The sequence below is a fragment of the Tamandua tetradactyla genome, chromosome 16 (assembly GCF_023851605.1).
Source record: "Tamandua tetradactyla isolate mTamTet1 chromosome 16, mTamTet1.pri, whole genome shotgun sequence".
Lineage (NCBI taxonomy): Eukaryota > Metazoa > Chordata > Mammalia > Pilosa > Myrmecophagidae > Tamandua > Tamandua tetradactyla.
This window is the reverse complement of record NC_135342.1, coordinates 5,929,338-5,941,728: the sequence shown is the minus strand read 5'-3', so window position 1 is coordinate 5,941,728 and position 12,391 is coordinate 5,929,338.

Below are 12,391 nucleotides of genomic sequence, written 5' to 3'. Positions count from 1 at the left end.
AAATAAAATCTTGTGACAAGGGATGGGAATGGTAACCCCATCTCCTTTTGTTAACTCAGATCCTCCACAAACGGCAATTTGGAAACTGGCCATCAGTTTAGCTCCTATTCATATTTGGAAAGGAAATTACTCTTTAAGAAATTCAATCTATTCTCTTAAACTTAAATTAATTAAACTGGTTATAATCAAACTTGTGTGATTAATCCTTATGTTATTTTAGCAGACGCAATTGCTTTTAATTCATCCTCATCAGAAATACAATGTTCTGATTGTCAATTATTTACCTGTCTTAATTCTTCTATTTCTAAAAATTAGACTTTTTCTCTTTTAAGAAGGCACCTTGGAGTATGGCTTCCTGTAATAAGCCATACTTCTTGGGTCGAGTGTAGCCAAACTTGACCATGGGTATGTTCAAAACCTGATACACACGTTTTACTCAGGACTTTACAATATGTGCTTAAATGCACCAAAAGGTTTATTGGCACTTTAATTATGGTAATCTTGGGAATCATAACCTTCACTACTACAGCTGCAGCAGCTGGAGTGGCTTTAACACAAGAAATTCAAACTGCACATTATGTGCAAAAATGGCAAGAAAATACAAGTAAAGTATGGACTCAACAGGTTAACATAGAGAAGGAAATTAATCTAAGTACGGATAACTTAGAACAAACTGTAGTTATGTTAGGAGATGAAATTCAGTCGTTTAAAATGCAACAGCAGTTTTTGTGTGATTGGAATATCACATCTTTCTGTATCTCTCTATACTTATATAATGAAAGTGAACATAAGTGGGAAAAAAATAAATGACATTTATTAGGGCATCAAGATAATTTAACTCTAAACATTAATGAACTTCAAGCAAGAGTAATAGAAATGCAAAAGAATGTTCCAAAATTATTAGAAGGCACTGATGTTATGAATGGGATTGCTCAAGGGCTGCAATCTCTAAATCCACTAACAGGGCTGAAAACATTAGAAGGGTTTGCTTTTGGCTTAACAGTGATGTTAATTCTTCTCTTTTGTCTTTTATGCATAGTCTAGAAATGCTTCTAAAGAAAGCAACGTGAATCCAAATTAAGGACTGCTGCCTTGACCTCTGTCATGCTAGCGCTACAAAATAAAAAGGGGGAGATGTTGGATATGGCTCTCTGAGGGCTTGTGGTTGGCTGACAGCCGAGGGCATGGGGCATAGGCATGCCATGCCCTGCTGACGTAGAAGGCTACAGAAGCAAATGTTCTCAAGGACACTGACTCAAGAGCCCGAAGAGACCTGAATAGAGAACCTTCTGATAAGAAATAAATGGTTCCTGGAACAAGGAGCTGGGAACCAAACTTTGTAGCTTTGCAGGCATGACAGATATTCAAAAATAATCTTTCTTTGATTATACTCCCTAAAGCTGTTCTTATGAAAGAGCACAATAAATATGTGGGTGGCAGTTTATTCGAGACTCTTGCTCCTGATGAGCTTGAGTTCCCTAATCCTACTTAACTAATTTCTTGTGTCTGCCGTTTCTTAATCCTGCACAGCACCCCATCTGCTCCCCTGTTCTCCAGGGAAATCCCAGCAGTTCTCTGTTGCAGGGGGCATGGTTTCATCCCAGAACTGTGATTCTATAGTAGGGGACCAGCCAAGGACTCTTCAGAGCAGGCTCATTACCACAGATATCATTAGCCACTTTGGAATTGCTGGGCTATATGTCCCAAGCGTTACAGAGCTCATGCCTGCAGTCCTGAACTTGCTGTAAACTTGCTCTAGTCCCCACCCAAAAGTGGTAACCTTTCATAGCATCCAGTCCTCCAGACTTTCCAAGTGGGTTAATCTTTTGGGTTCCAATAATTTGGGGAAGATTAAGACTTAGAATGTACAACCTTCTCAACATTAGGTTCTCCTCTGTGAAGAGACTGCCTCAGCCAGCATCATTAGAATATTCCCCTGACTCAACACTCACTACTAGGCATTCTCTGTCATTTTATACTGCTTTATTCTTTTTGCAGCATTGGTCAATATCTAAAACCATTTATCTGTGTGTGCATGTATTTACACACTTGTTAAAGTACCCCTCCAGTGGGGGGGGGGGTGCCTCCAAGAGGTCAGGGACTCACTCTCTTTCATTCCTATATCCCTAGGAACTGGGTATTAGTTGCTCAGTAAAATACTAAAGAGTGAATGAATGCTTTAACTACATGATTACTCAAATCACATCACAGGCTTAAAACAATTCAATGGTTTTCATGTTACCCAAAATAAGATTTGATCTCCCAAGACTAGAAATTCCTGTAGGTTGATTTGTGTCTCCTAGATCCCTGGTATTTAGCAGTCAGTCAATTAGTATTTGTTGAATAAATAAATGAATTCATTAGTGATCAAAAGAAACTCTGATTTTATGGATATTACATTCTAGTAGAAGAAACAGACAATAGAAAGATATACAGTGAAATGCCAAGTACTCATAAATACACTGAAGAAAAATAAGTCAGTGCAAAAGGATAGAGAGTGATGGATGCTTTTTAAGGTAAGATGTTCAAGGACAGGCTTTTTCATCTTACTTTGGTTTGGTTTTCCTGTCTTTTTTTGTTTTATGTTGATTTTCATTTTGAGGAGGTGGCATTGTAGCAGAAACTTGGATGAAGTGAGAGAGGGAGGCGTGCGACATTCTGGTTGAAGAACATTCCAGTGTTCAACCTTTAAGAGGGTAATCAAGCGGTGGTAGAGGAATATGATGAGAGTGTGAGCCACTAATTGTACAATTGGATGATCATATGGTATGCAAATGTATATCTCAATAAAATCGCATAAAAAGGGGGGGGGTAGTAGAGGACCTCAACAAGTAAAGGCAGTGGCTGGTACCGTCGAAAGCAGGGTTTCTCAACCTCGTCACTACAACATCTTTGTGGTGCGAGCTCTCTTGGGCATTGTAGGATGCCCAGCACCCCCTTGGCTTCTCCCTACTGACAATCAGAAGCATGCCACCCCAGTTGTGACCATCAAAGATGTCCCCAGATATTGCCAAATGTCCACTGGAGGGCAAAATTGCCCCTGGTAGGAAAGCTGTGGTCATAGGAGAGTAGATGGTATAGACCAAGGGCATGTGATTGAAGTCATCTGTATTTAAGGATGAGAAAGAACAAAGGTCATTAGGGTGAAACACTGAGGCGCAGGTGATGCCTCTCCTCGGTCAGTGGCGTGTCCATGTACAAGCACACCCCACTCACACCGGAGGGAAAGCTGTATCTATGACCATTTTATAGCAAAATGCTGAGGGATAATTCAGAGAACAGGGCTGAATGCCAGTGGGATTGCTGAGGTTAAACCACTGATTCCAATGGACATGGGCACATGGCTTACAGGAAGAGTGTGGCAGGAAATTTTAAGGCTTTTAGAACTAAATGAGAGGTTTTTAAGGCTTTTAGAAATAAAATAAGATTAGACAGAGTGGCCTCCAATGCGGCAATGATAAGATTAATCCCACTGCAGTTTGGGGAGTGGTGGGCAGCTGCTGTGGGGCTGCTCTCCTGGGTGGGCTGGCCGTGTTAGTTAAGGAAGAAGCTCTCACAATTGTCCCCGCACTCGGGACAACTGTGCAGCAAAGCCTGGGACTCCTCAAGACCCCAACTTGATCCTTCCAATGATGGTGACTGAGCTCGAAGTCTCCAGCCCTACCTGTGCACTAGAACCACCTTACAAATCCTTGTACTTGGATCACACCCACCGAGAATCAAATTGATTGACCCTGGGGTGGAGCCCCAGGCATTTATTTTCAACCAAGATCAAAAACCAAAACTAAGACTCAGAAGTTTTGTTCATTCACGACTTCCATGCTGGCGCTCAAACTGCAAGTTTAACCTTGAGTTGTGCTTTTTCAGGCTTGGACAGGCATTTCTGAGCCCAATTAATTTTTTCTTTTTGTCAATTGTTTTTTTTTAATTTTTAATTTTTTTTTAATGCCAAGAAAACACAAACATTCCTATTTTGATCAGTCCATTCTACATATATAATCAGTAATTCACAATGTCATCACATAGTTGCATATTCATCATCATGATCATTTGCATCTATTCAGTAAAAGAAATAAAACAGAAACAGAAAAAAAAATTATACATACCATACCCCTTACCCCTCCCTTTCATTGATCACTAGCATTTCAAACTAAATTTATTTTAACATTTGTTCCCCCTATTATTTATTTTTATTCCATATGTTCTACTCATCTGTTGACAAGGTAGATAAAAGGAGCATCAGACACAAGGTTTTCACAATCACACAGTCACATTGTGAAAGCTATATCATTACACAATCATCTTCAAGAAACATTGAGCTCATTTAATTTTAAAAAATTTAGTGGGACTCCCCAAACAGGAGGAGACCAAGTCCACTGAATGGGGAAAGAATAGTCTCTTCAACAAATAGTGCTAAGAAAACTGAATATCCCCATGCAAAGGAATGAAGTAGTCCCCCATACAATGGACTATTACTTGGCCATAAAAAAGGCAAGAAGTTCTGATATGTGCTACCACATGGATGGACCTTGAAAATATCATGTTGAATAAAATAATCCAGAGACAAAAGGGCAAATATCATGTGATACCACTATAGGAAATATCTGGAATAGGAAAATTAATAGAGACAGAAAGATTACAGATTATCAGGAGCTGGGGGAAGGGAGAAAGGGGGCCAAGATGTTATTTCATTGATGGAATGCTTTGTGGTCCAAGACACAAAACCCAAGACAAAGGGTAGGAAGTTATCTAGGTAGAGGACCACCAGATGGACTGACGAGCAGCACCATTTCTAAAGTAGCTTTCCCCTCTTTATCTGTTTTTTTTTTTTTGAAGAGAAGTTGTGTATTTACAAAACAATCTAGCATAACATACAGGATTACCACTGCATACCACCGTGCATCCATGTGGTTTGTTACAATTGAGGATAGTACATTTGCCCTCTTTATCTTATCGTGTTTACCTCTCTCAATGTTATTATCCCCTAAATCATTGTCTGGTTTCTGACTTGTGGGCACCCTGACTCTCTGCCGGACAGAGGGGTGAGAGCAGCTCGCAGGTCAAAGTGCAGGTTTCCTAACTACCTCTGCCACTTAGCAGTAGGACGTCAGGCAGGGACATTAAACGCCATTTGTTTCTGTCCTTTTTTCCTGTTTCTGCATCTGTAAAAGAACATCATAGAGCGGACGAAATAACTTAGTCTCGAGACGCACTGCGTTATAGCACTGGTTAGAGCAGTGTAATCTACCTCTACTGCACACGTGAATCCCCTTAAAACGTGGGCTCAGGCGGTCAGGTCTGGGGTGGGATGAGACACTCGCTCTGTCCAGGTGCCGTGGATGCAGCTGGGATGTGGTCCCCACTTTGGTTAGCGAGGGTGACTACAGGCTCAACAAACGGTAGACAGACAACAGAATTAGGGGAGACTCCAGGTCTCTGGGGAATGAGGGATCAGATGGTGGGTGGGGAAGAAGAAGGCGGTGGAGAGGGCCGGACGAGGCGTGGCTCCCGCAGAGTGTATTTAAGAGCTGATGCCACCGCTTGCCAGTTCTTGCCACGGGATCTGAACACCTGAAAAGACCAAGAGTGAAAGATGGCGAACTCAGAGGATCTTCCTAAAGGTAAGCCAGCGGGATGGTGTCCAAAGGAAAGACATGTGAGGAAGTCCTGTTACTGAGTGCAGGAGTTGGTGTGATTCAGGTGAGGGGTCTACATTGACAGCTCGTGGGTTTCATCAACTTGGGCGGTTATAGACTTTGCTTGGAAGCTGTCCTCTGAGGGCAAACCCAATCCCGTCTTCGAATTCCAGAGCTTCCCCTTGCTCATTGTGTTATGCTTTCTCAGGTCCTTGGTGTTCTTCCTTGGGAAACGGGGACCCTGATCTCTACTGAGATGAAGTCCTTGAATACAAGCTTAACCAATCTGGAGATCTCATTTTAATGATCATATACTAGATGACAGGGCTTGTGCTAAGTCATTTTTTGGCCTAATATGATTTGACCATTAAATATCTTTTAAAGGGTTTTGATTAAAAGTCTTCATTATGTATTGAGAGGAAACGCCAGGTCCAAGGTCACAGAGCAAGCAAGCAGGAGGGCTGGCACACTCTTTTGTTAACGTTGGAGCCCAATTCAAAAAATTCCTATACTGTGCAGCATGTGCTTGTCGTTGGTCCTCTGGGATAGGGCACAGCACAGTCTCAAAGATGGCACTTCATCTCCCCATTGCCCCATCCTGTACCTCCCTCATGGAGAATAATGATAATTGAATGGATTAATATTTGAAAACATTTCAAATGGGGCCAGGCACACATTACATCTTGGGAAAGATTTGCTAGCTGCCTCTCCAAGTCTGACTTGCTAGTTTTATTCTACTTAAGCATTTATATAGGTTTTACCATATTCTCCTCCAAACGCACGTGCTCCTCATATACATGCTGAGAAACCATGCCACTTTGCAAATGGGGAAACTGAGGCAAAGACAGGCTATGTCACTAGCTCAAGGCTACAGGGCTGGTGAATGGGGCAATCATGAACTTCACAGCAATTCCAGCAGCTCCTCTAGGGCTTTCGATGTGTCCACATGTGCTGGGGGAAAAAAACTGCTTGCTGTGGCGCCCAGGGGAGGTCGAGGTTCGCGGTTGCCTTTCTCCTCCACTACCTCTCCTGACTGGGCACAGGAAGAGCCAGTTAAGAACTGTCCTTGTGTGAATCCACCGGCATGCATTCATCCATTCGTCTGGGCATCCACCTTCAGGTTTGGGTTGGTAATTCAGCAGTTATAAACTCCACTGATGGAAACACAGTAACACTCTTGTACATAACTCATGGTCAAAAATAATGAACAGGAGGCAACACCCTCCCTCCCCCAGACAAAAAAAAGACAGGACTTCCCCCAAAAAATAATGGTTCAGCCAGAAGAGACGTGGTGAGGTAGGGGGAAAAAAGTGCAAGAAAGTAAGAAGGAGAGAGATGAAAACAGGCAAAACAAACATAAAGGAAGAGTAAGAAAGGAAGGAATGAAAGAGAAGAGAGAAAGAAGGGGCAAGCCAAAATGAAGGAAAGAAGGAAGAAAATTAGGGGGAAAAAAGTGCTTCTTTTCAAAATGGAGAGAAATATGCCAAGAATAGAGAAGGTGGAGGGTGGAACTCAGAGTGGTAGAGAGGCCAAGAGAAATCAGGGCAAGACAAAAAAAAAACAGTAGAAAAAGATAGGCTCCCTAACGGCTGCACCCCCCCAAATATGGGGGTGTATGAAAAAGGAGCGTCCAAAAGAGAAAAAGTACCTCTGCTCTGTTCTGGTTAGGCAAAGTAATCCTAAAATATAAAGTTTACAGGCATAAAAAAAATCCTTTTAAAAATTTAGGTTTTTTTATTACCAGACCAAAAAATTATTAAGTTGGACAACCACTCAACTACAGATTTCTTCTGGACGTTAATTTCACAGTCCATAGCAACAATTACTAACATCTTAACATTTTTCTTTTCCAAATGGTACATTCCTGCATGGATTTGTGTTAATCGAGATAAGCATGTTCTGAGGCAGTTACATGTATCAACAAAAACTATGCATTGCCCAGAAGAACCAGGATTGATATTTTGAAATTCAATTATTTACCAATATAAGAAATACACAGGCTTATAGAGTCCAATTTTATTAGCAATAATGGAGGGGGGAAATACACAATGGTGAAATAAGTAGTGCATAGTGTTTTCTTCAGCAGATAGTTGCCTTTTTCTTCAAAAAGTTTTTTTTCAACTTTTCATGGTTTCATTCACAGGGCTGTGACTGAGCACCTACACATTGTAAATATCTTCTCCCAATCTGTAGCTTGTTTTTTCACTCCTATGGAATATTTGAATGAACAGCATTTCTTAATTATATTGTTTTCAAATTTATTTATGGTTTTTCTTTCATGATTTGCTCATTTTGTATCTAATTTAATTTTCCTTCTCTGCTCCAAGGTCTTTAAAGATATTTGGATGTTCTCCAAAATTATCCTCCAGAAGTTCTAAGGTTTTGCCTTTCTTAAATCCCTGCAGTCTTCTGCAATCTCAGTTAACTTAATTCCTAGCTAGGTGTTTTGGAGGTTTTGGTTGCTTTTATGAATATGTGTTGTTGTTGGTTTTTTTCCATTTTATTTCAAATTGAATGTGGGTGGTGTGAAGAAATGTTATAGATTTTTTAAGTAGCAAATTTGCTTAAGTCTTTCTTTTAATAGGTGCTCCTCTCCCACCCCATCAAGAGGTATGCCATGCCAGGTGTTCTGCCACTGAGTCCAGTGATGCTACTTTAAATCACCCGGTCGAGACGCTGCCCACCAGATCTTGGCGTTGTGAAGGTACATTTTCCTTCCTCAGTTAGCAATGAATCTGTGCTGCTGGCAAAAAAAACGCCTTCCAGTTAGACTTTTTAAACGTTTTAATGTTTCACTAAGGTAATGTGTATATATAATGTTTGCCATTTTAACCACATTTAAGTGTATCCAGAGTCATTAGTTACATTTAAAATGTGCTACCATCAACACTATCCATTTTCAAACTATTCATCATAGAACATGAACTTTACCCTTTCAGCAATAATTCCCAATTCCTAATCCTGTAATGTCTAATCAGCTCTCTGCTAATCTGCAAATTTGCTTGTTTCATGTAAGCAGTTATGTCCTTTCTGTGTTTGGCTTATTTCAATTAGCATACTGTTTTCAAGTTTCATCCACATTGTAGCATATGTCAGAACTTCATTCCTTTTTAACTTTTTGAGGCACCATCAAACTGTTTTCCACAGCTGCTGCACTGGTTTATATCCCCACCAGTAGTGCATAAGGATTGCAATTTTTCCACATTCTCCCCAACACTCCAACTTTGTTCTTAGATTGTTTTAGCAATTCAGGACCCCCTGCGATTCTAAATGTGTTTAAAAATTGACTTTTTCATTTCTGGAAAAAAAAAAAGCTGCTGGAATGTTGATAGGGATTGCATTGAATCTATACATTGCTTTAGGTGGTGCTGACATTTTAACAATATTAAGTCTTTCAGTCCATGAACACAGGATGTCTTTCCATTTATTTAGGATTCCTTTAATTGTTCTCTTCAATGTTTTATAGATTTCAGGGTATGAGTTTTTCACATCCTTGGTTAAATCTATTTCTAGATATTTGATCCTTTTCGATGCTATTATAATGGAATTATTTCTTGATTTCCTTTTCAGATCATTCCTTGCTGCTATATAAAAATGCAGTTGATTTGTACACGTTAATCATGTACCCTGTCACTTTGCTGAATTTGTTTATTAGCTCTAATAGCTTTCTTGTGGATTTTTCAAGATTTTCTATATATAGGGCCATGTCATCTGTGAATAGAGGCAGTTTTATTTCTTCCTGTCCAGTTTGGATGTGTTTCATTTCTTTTTCTTGCCTAATTGCTTGGGCTAGACCTTCCAAAGCAATATTGAATTGCAGTGGTGAAAGCAGGCGTCTCGTCTTTATCCTGATCTTAAGGGGAAAGCTTTCAGTCTTTGAGTAGAATATAAGGTTAGCTGTAGATTCTTCGTATATGCCTTTTATCATGTTGAAGGGACCTCCCCTCTCCCCCACTATTAGTTTTCTGAGAGTTTTTATCAGGAAGAGATTCTGGATTTTTTCAAATGCCTTTCTTCTGTCAATTGAGATGGTTGTGTGGTTTTCTTCCCTTTATTGCATTAATGTGGTGTATTACATTGATTGATTTTCTTATGCTAAACCGCTCTCAAGATACCTGAGATAAATTTTGCATGGTCAAGAGGTATAATCCTTTTAATGCTGATAGATTAGTTTTGCTAGTATTTTGTGGAAGACTTTTAAATCTGTATTCATAAGGGATACTGGTTTATAATTTCCTCTTTGATGTCTTTATCTGGTTTCAGTTTCAGGGCAATTGCTGGTGCTTAACTCTTCATTCTATTGGCTTTTCTAATCGATAATCATATTATCTGCATATAATCAGTTTTATCTCTTCTCTTCCGGTCTTACACATTTTCCCCCTTATAGTAGCATGAGTTAAACTGAAACAGGGCTAAATGTTCTTTCCATGTTCCTGATTATAAAGGGAAAACACCGACTGATTTTCCACTAGGTATAAAATTCCTAGAAAATTCTAGTGTATTACTTTCAAAAAGTAAGAAGAGATGATTTATTCCCTAATTTGCTAAGATTTTCCTTTTCAATTAAAAAAGTCAATTTTATTGTTATACAACTTACACAAGAAAGTCTACCCATTTTAAGTATACTGTTCAATAATTTCTTTTTTTTTTTTTCTTTTTTTTTTTTTTTTTTTTTTTTTTTTGCATGGTCAGGCATTGGGAATCAAACCCAGGCCTCTGGCACGGCAAACAAGAACTCTGCCACTGAGCCACCATTGCCCGCTGTTCAATAATTTTTGACAAATAAAAATGCCTGTGTAACCACCATGTCAGTCAAGATTTAGAATATTTCCCTCATGCCAAAAAAGTCCTTCATACCCCATTGCGGACATCACCCCACCCCCATCCCCACCACCACTGCCTCTAGCCCCCAAAATAATCTTAGCTGCTTCCTCTCCCTGTAGATTAGTTTTGTCCTGCCTAGCACCTACGCATTCAGTATGGGCTCTTCTGTATGCAGCTTCTTTTTCTCAGCATAATGTTTTGTTTTTGTCGTTTAATACAATTTTATTGAGACATACTCACACACCCTACAGACCATCCAAAGTATACAATCGCTGGCTCACAGTATCATCTCGTAGTTGTGCATATATCCCAATGATCAATTTTGGAACATTTACGTTACTCCAGAAAGGAAATAAAAATAAAAAATAAAACCCAAATCTTCCCACACCCCTTATCACCCACCGGTTGGCTGACAGTATTGGTATGGTATGTTTGTTAACTGTTAAGTAGAGAAACTTAAAATATTACTGTTAACTATAGTCCATAGTTGGCAATAGGTACATTTTCCCCCATGTATCCATCCATTATTATTTTTAACATTTGTTCCCCGTATTATTTGTTTATTTATTTTCATTTTTTTTATTATTTTTAAATTTATTTATTAATTAAAAAAATTAAGAACAAACAAAAACATTAACATATCATTCCATTCTACATATATAATCAGTAATTCTCAGTTACATCACATAGTTGCATATTCATCATTTCCTAGAACATTTGCATCAGTTCAGAAAAAGAAATAAAAAGACAACAGAAAAAGAAATAAAGCAATAACAGAGAAAAAAAAAGATTATACATACCATACCCCTTACCCCTCACTTTCATTGATCACTAGCATTTCAAACTAAATTTAATTTAACATTCATTCCCCCTATTATTTATTTTTATTCTATATGTTCTACTTGTCTGTTGATAAGGTAGATAAAAGGAGCATCAGACACAAGGTTTTCACAATCACACAGTCACATTGTGACAGCTGTATCATTATTCAATCATCCTCAAGAAACATGGCTACTGGAACACAGCTCTACATTTTCAGGCAGTTCCCTCCAGCTTCTACACTACATCTTGAATAACAAGGTGATATCTACTTAATGTGTAAGAATAACCTCCAGGATAACCTCTCGACTCTGTTTGGAATCTCTCAGCCATTGACACATAGTCTCATTTCACTCTTCCCCCTCTTGGTGGAGAAGTTTTTCTCAATTCCTTGATGCTGGGTCTTAGCTCATTCTAGGGGTTTTCTCAATCCCTTGATGCTGAATCTCAGCTCATTCTAGGATCTCTGTCCCACGTTGTCAGAAAGGTCCACACCCCTGGGAGTCATGTCCCACGTAGACAGGGGGAGAGTGGTGAGTTTGCTTGTTGTGTTGGCTGGAGAGAGAGGCCATATCTGAGCAAAAGAGGTTCTCCTGGGGGGTGACTCTTAGGCCTAATTTTAAGCAGACTTGACCTATCCTTTGTGGGGTTAAGTTTCATATGAACAAACCTCAAGACTGGGGGCTCAGACTATAGCTTTGGTTGTCCACAGTTCTTGTGAGAATATCAAGAATTCAACTTGGGGAAGTTGAATTTCTCCCCATTCTCACCATTCCCCGAAGGGGACTTTGCAAATACTTTTCCATTCACTGATCAAATCACTCTGGGATTCATCAGGGCATCGCCTGGACAAATGAACAAAATCTCATGTCCTATAAAAAGTTCCATGTACTTAAGGTGTTTAACCAACTATCTACATAAGTTATATTAGGAGATGCACTAGTTAAAATATAAATTTGTATCAAATAAACAGTTTTTACTTTAGTCTCACACATAAGGTGACATTTTAAAATATTAATTGCCATCTATTTTCAGCACACTGCAGTAATGACATTCTTTTGTTCTTCCTCATGCAAAAACGTTTCTTAAATTTGTACATTTAGTCACTATCA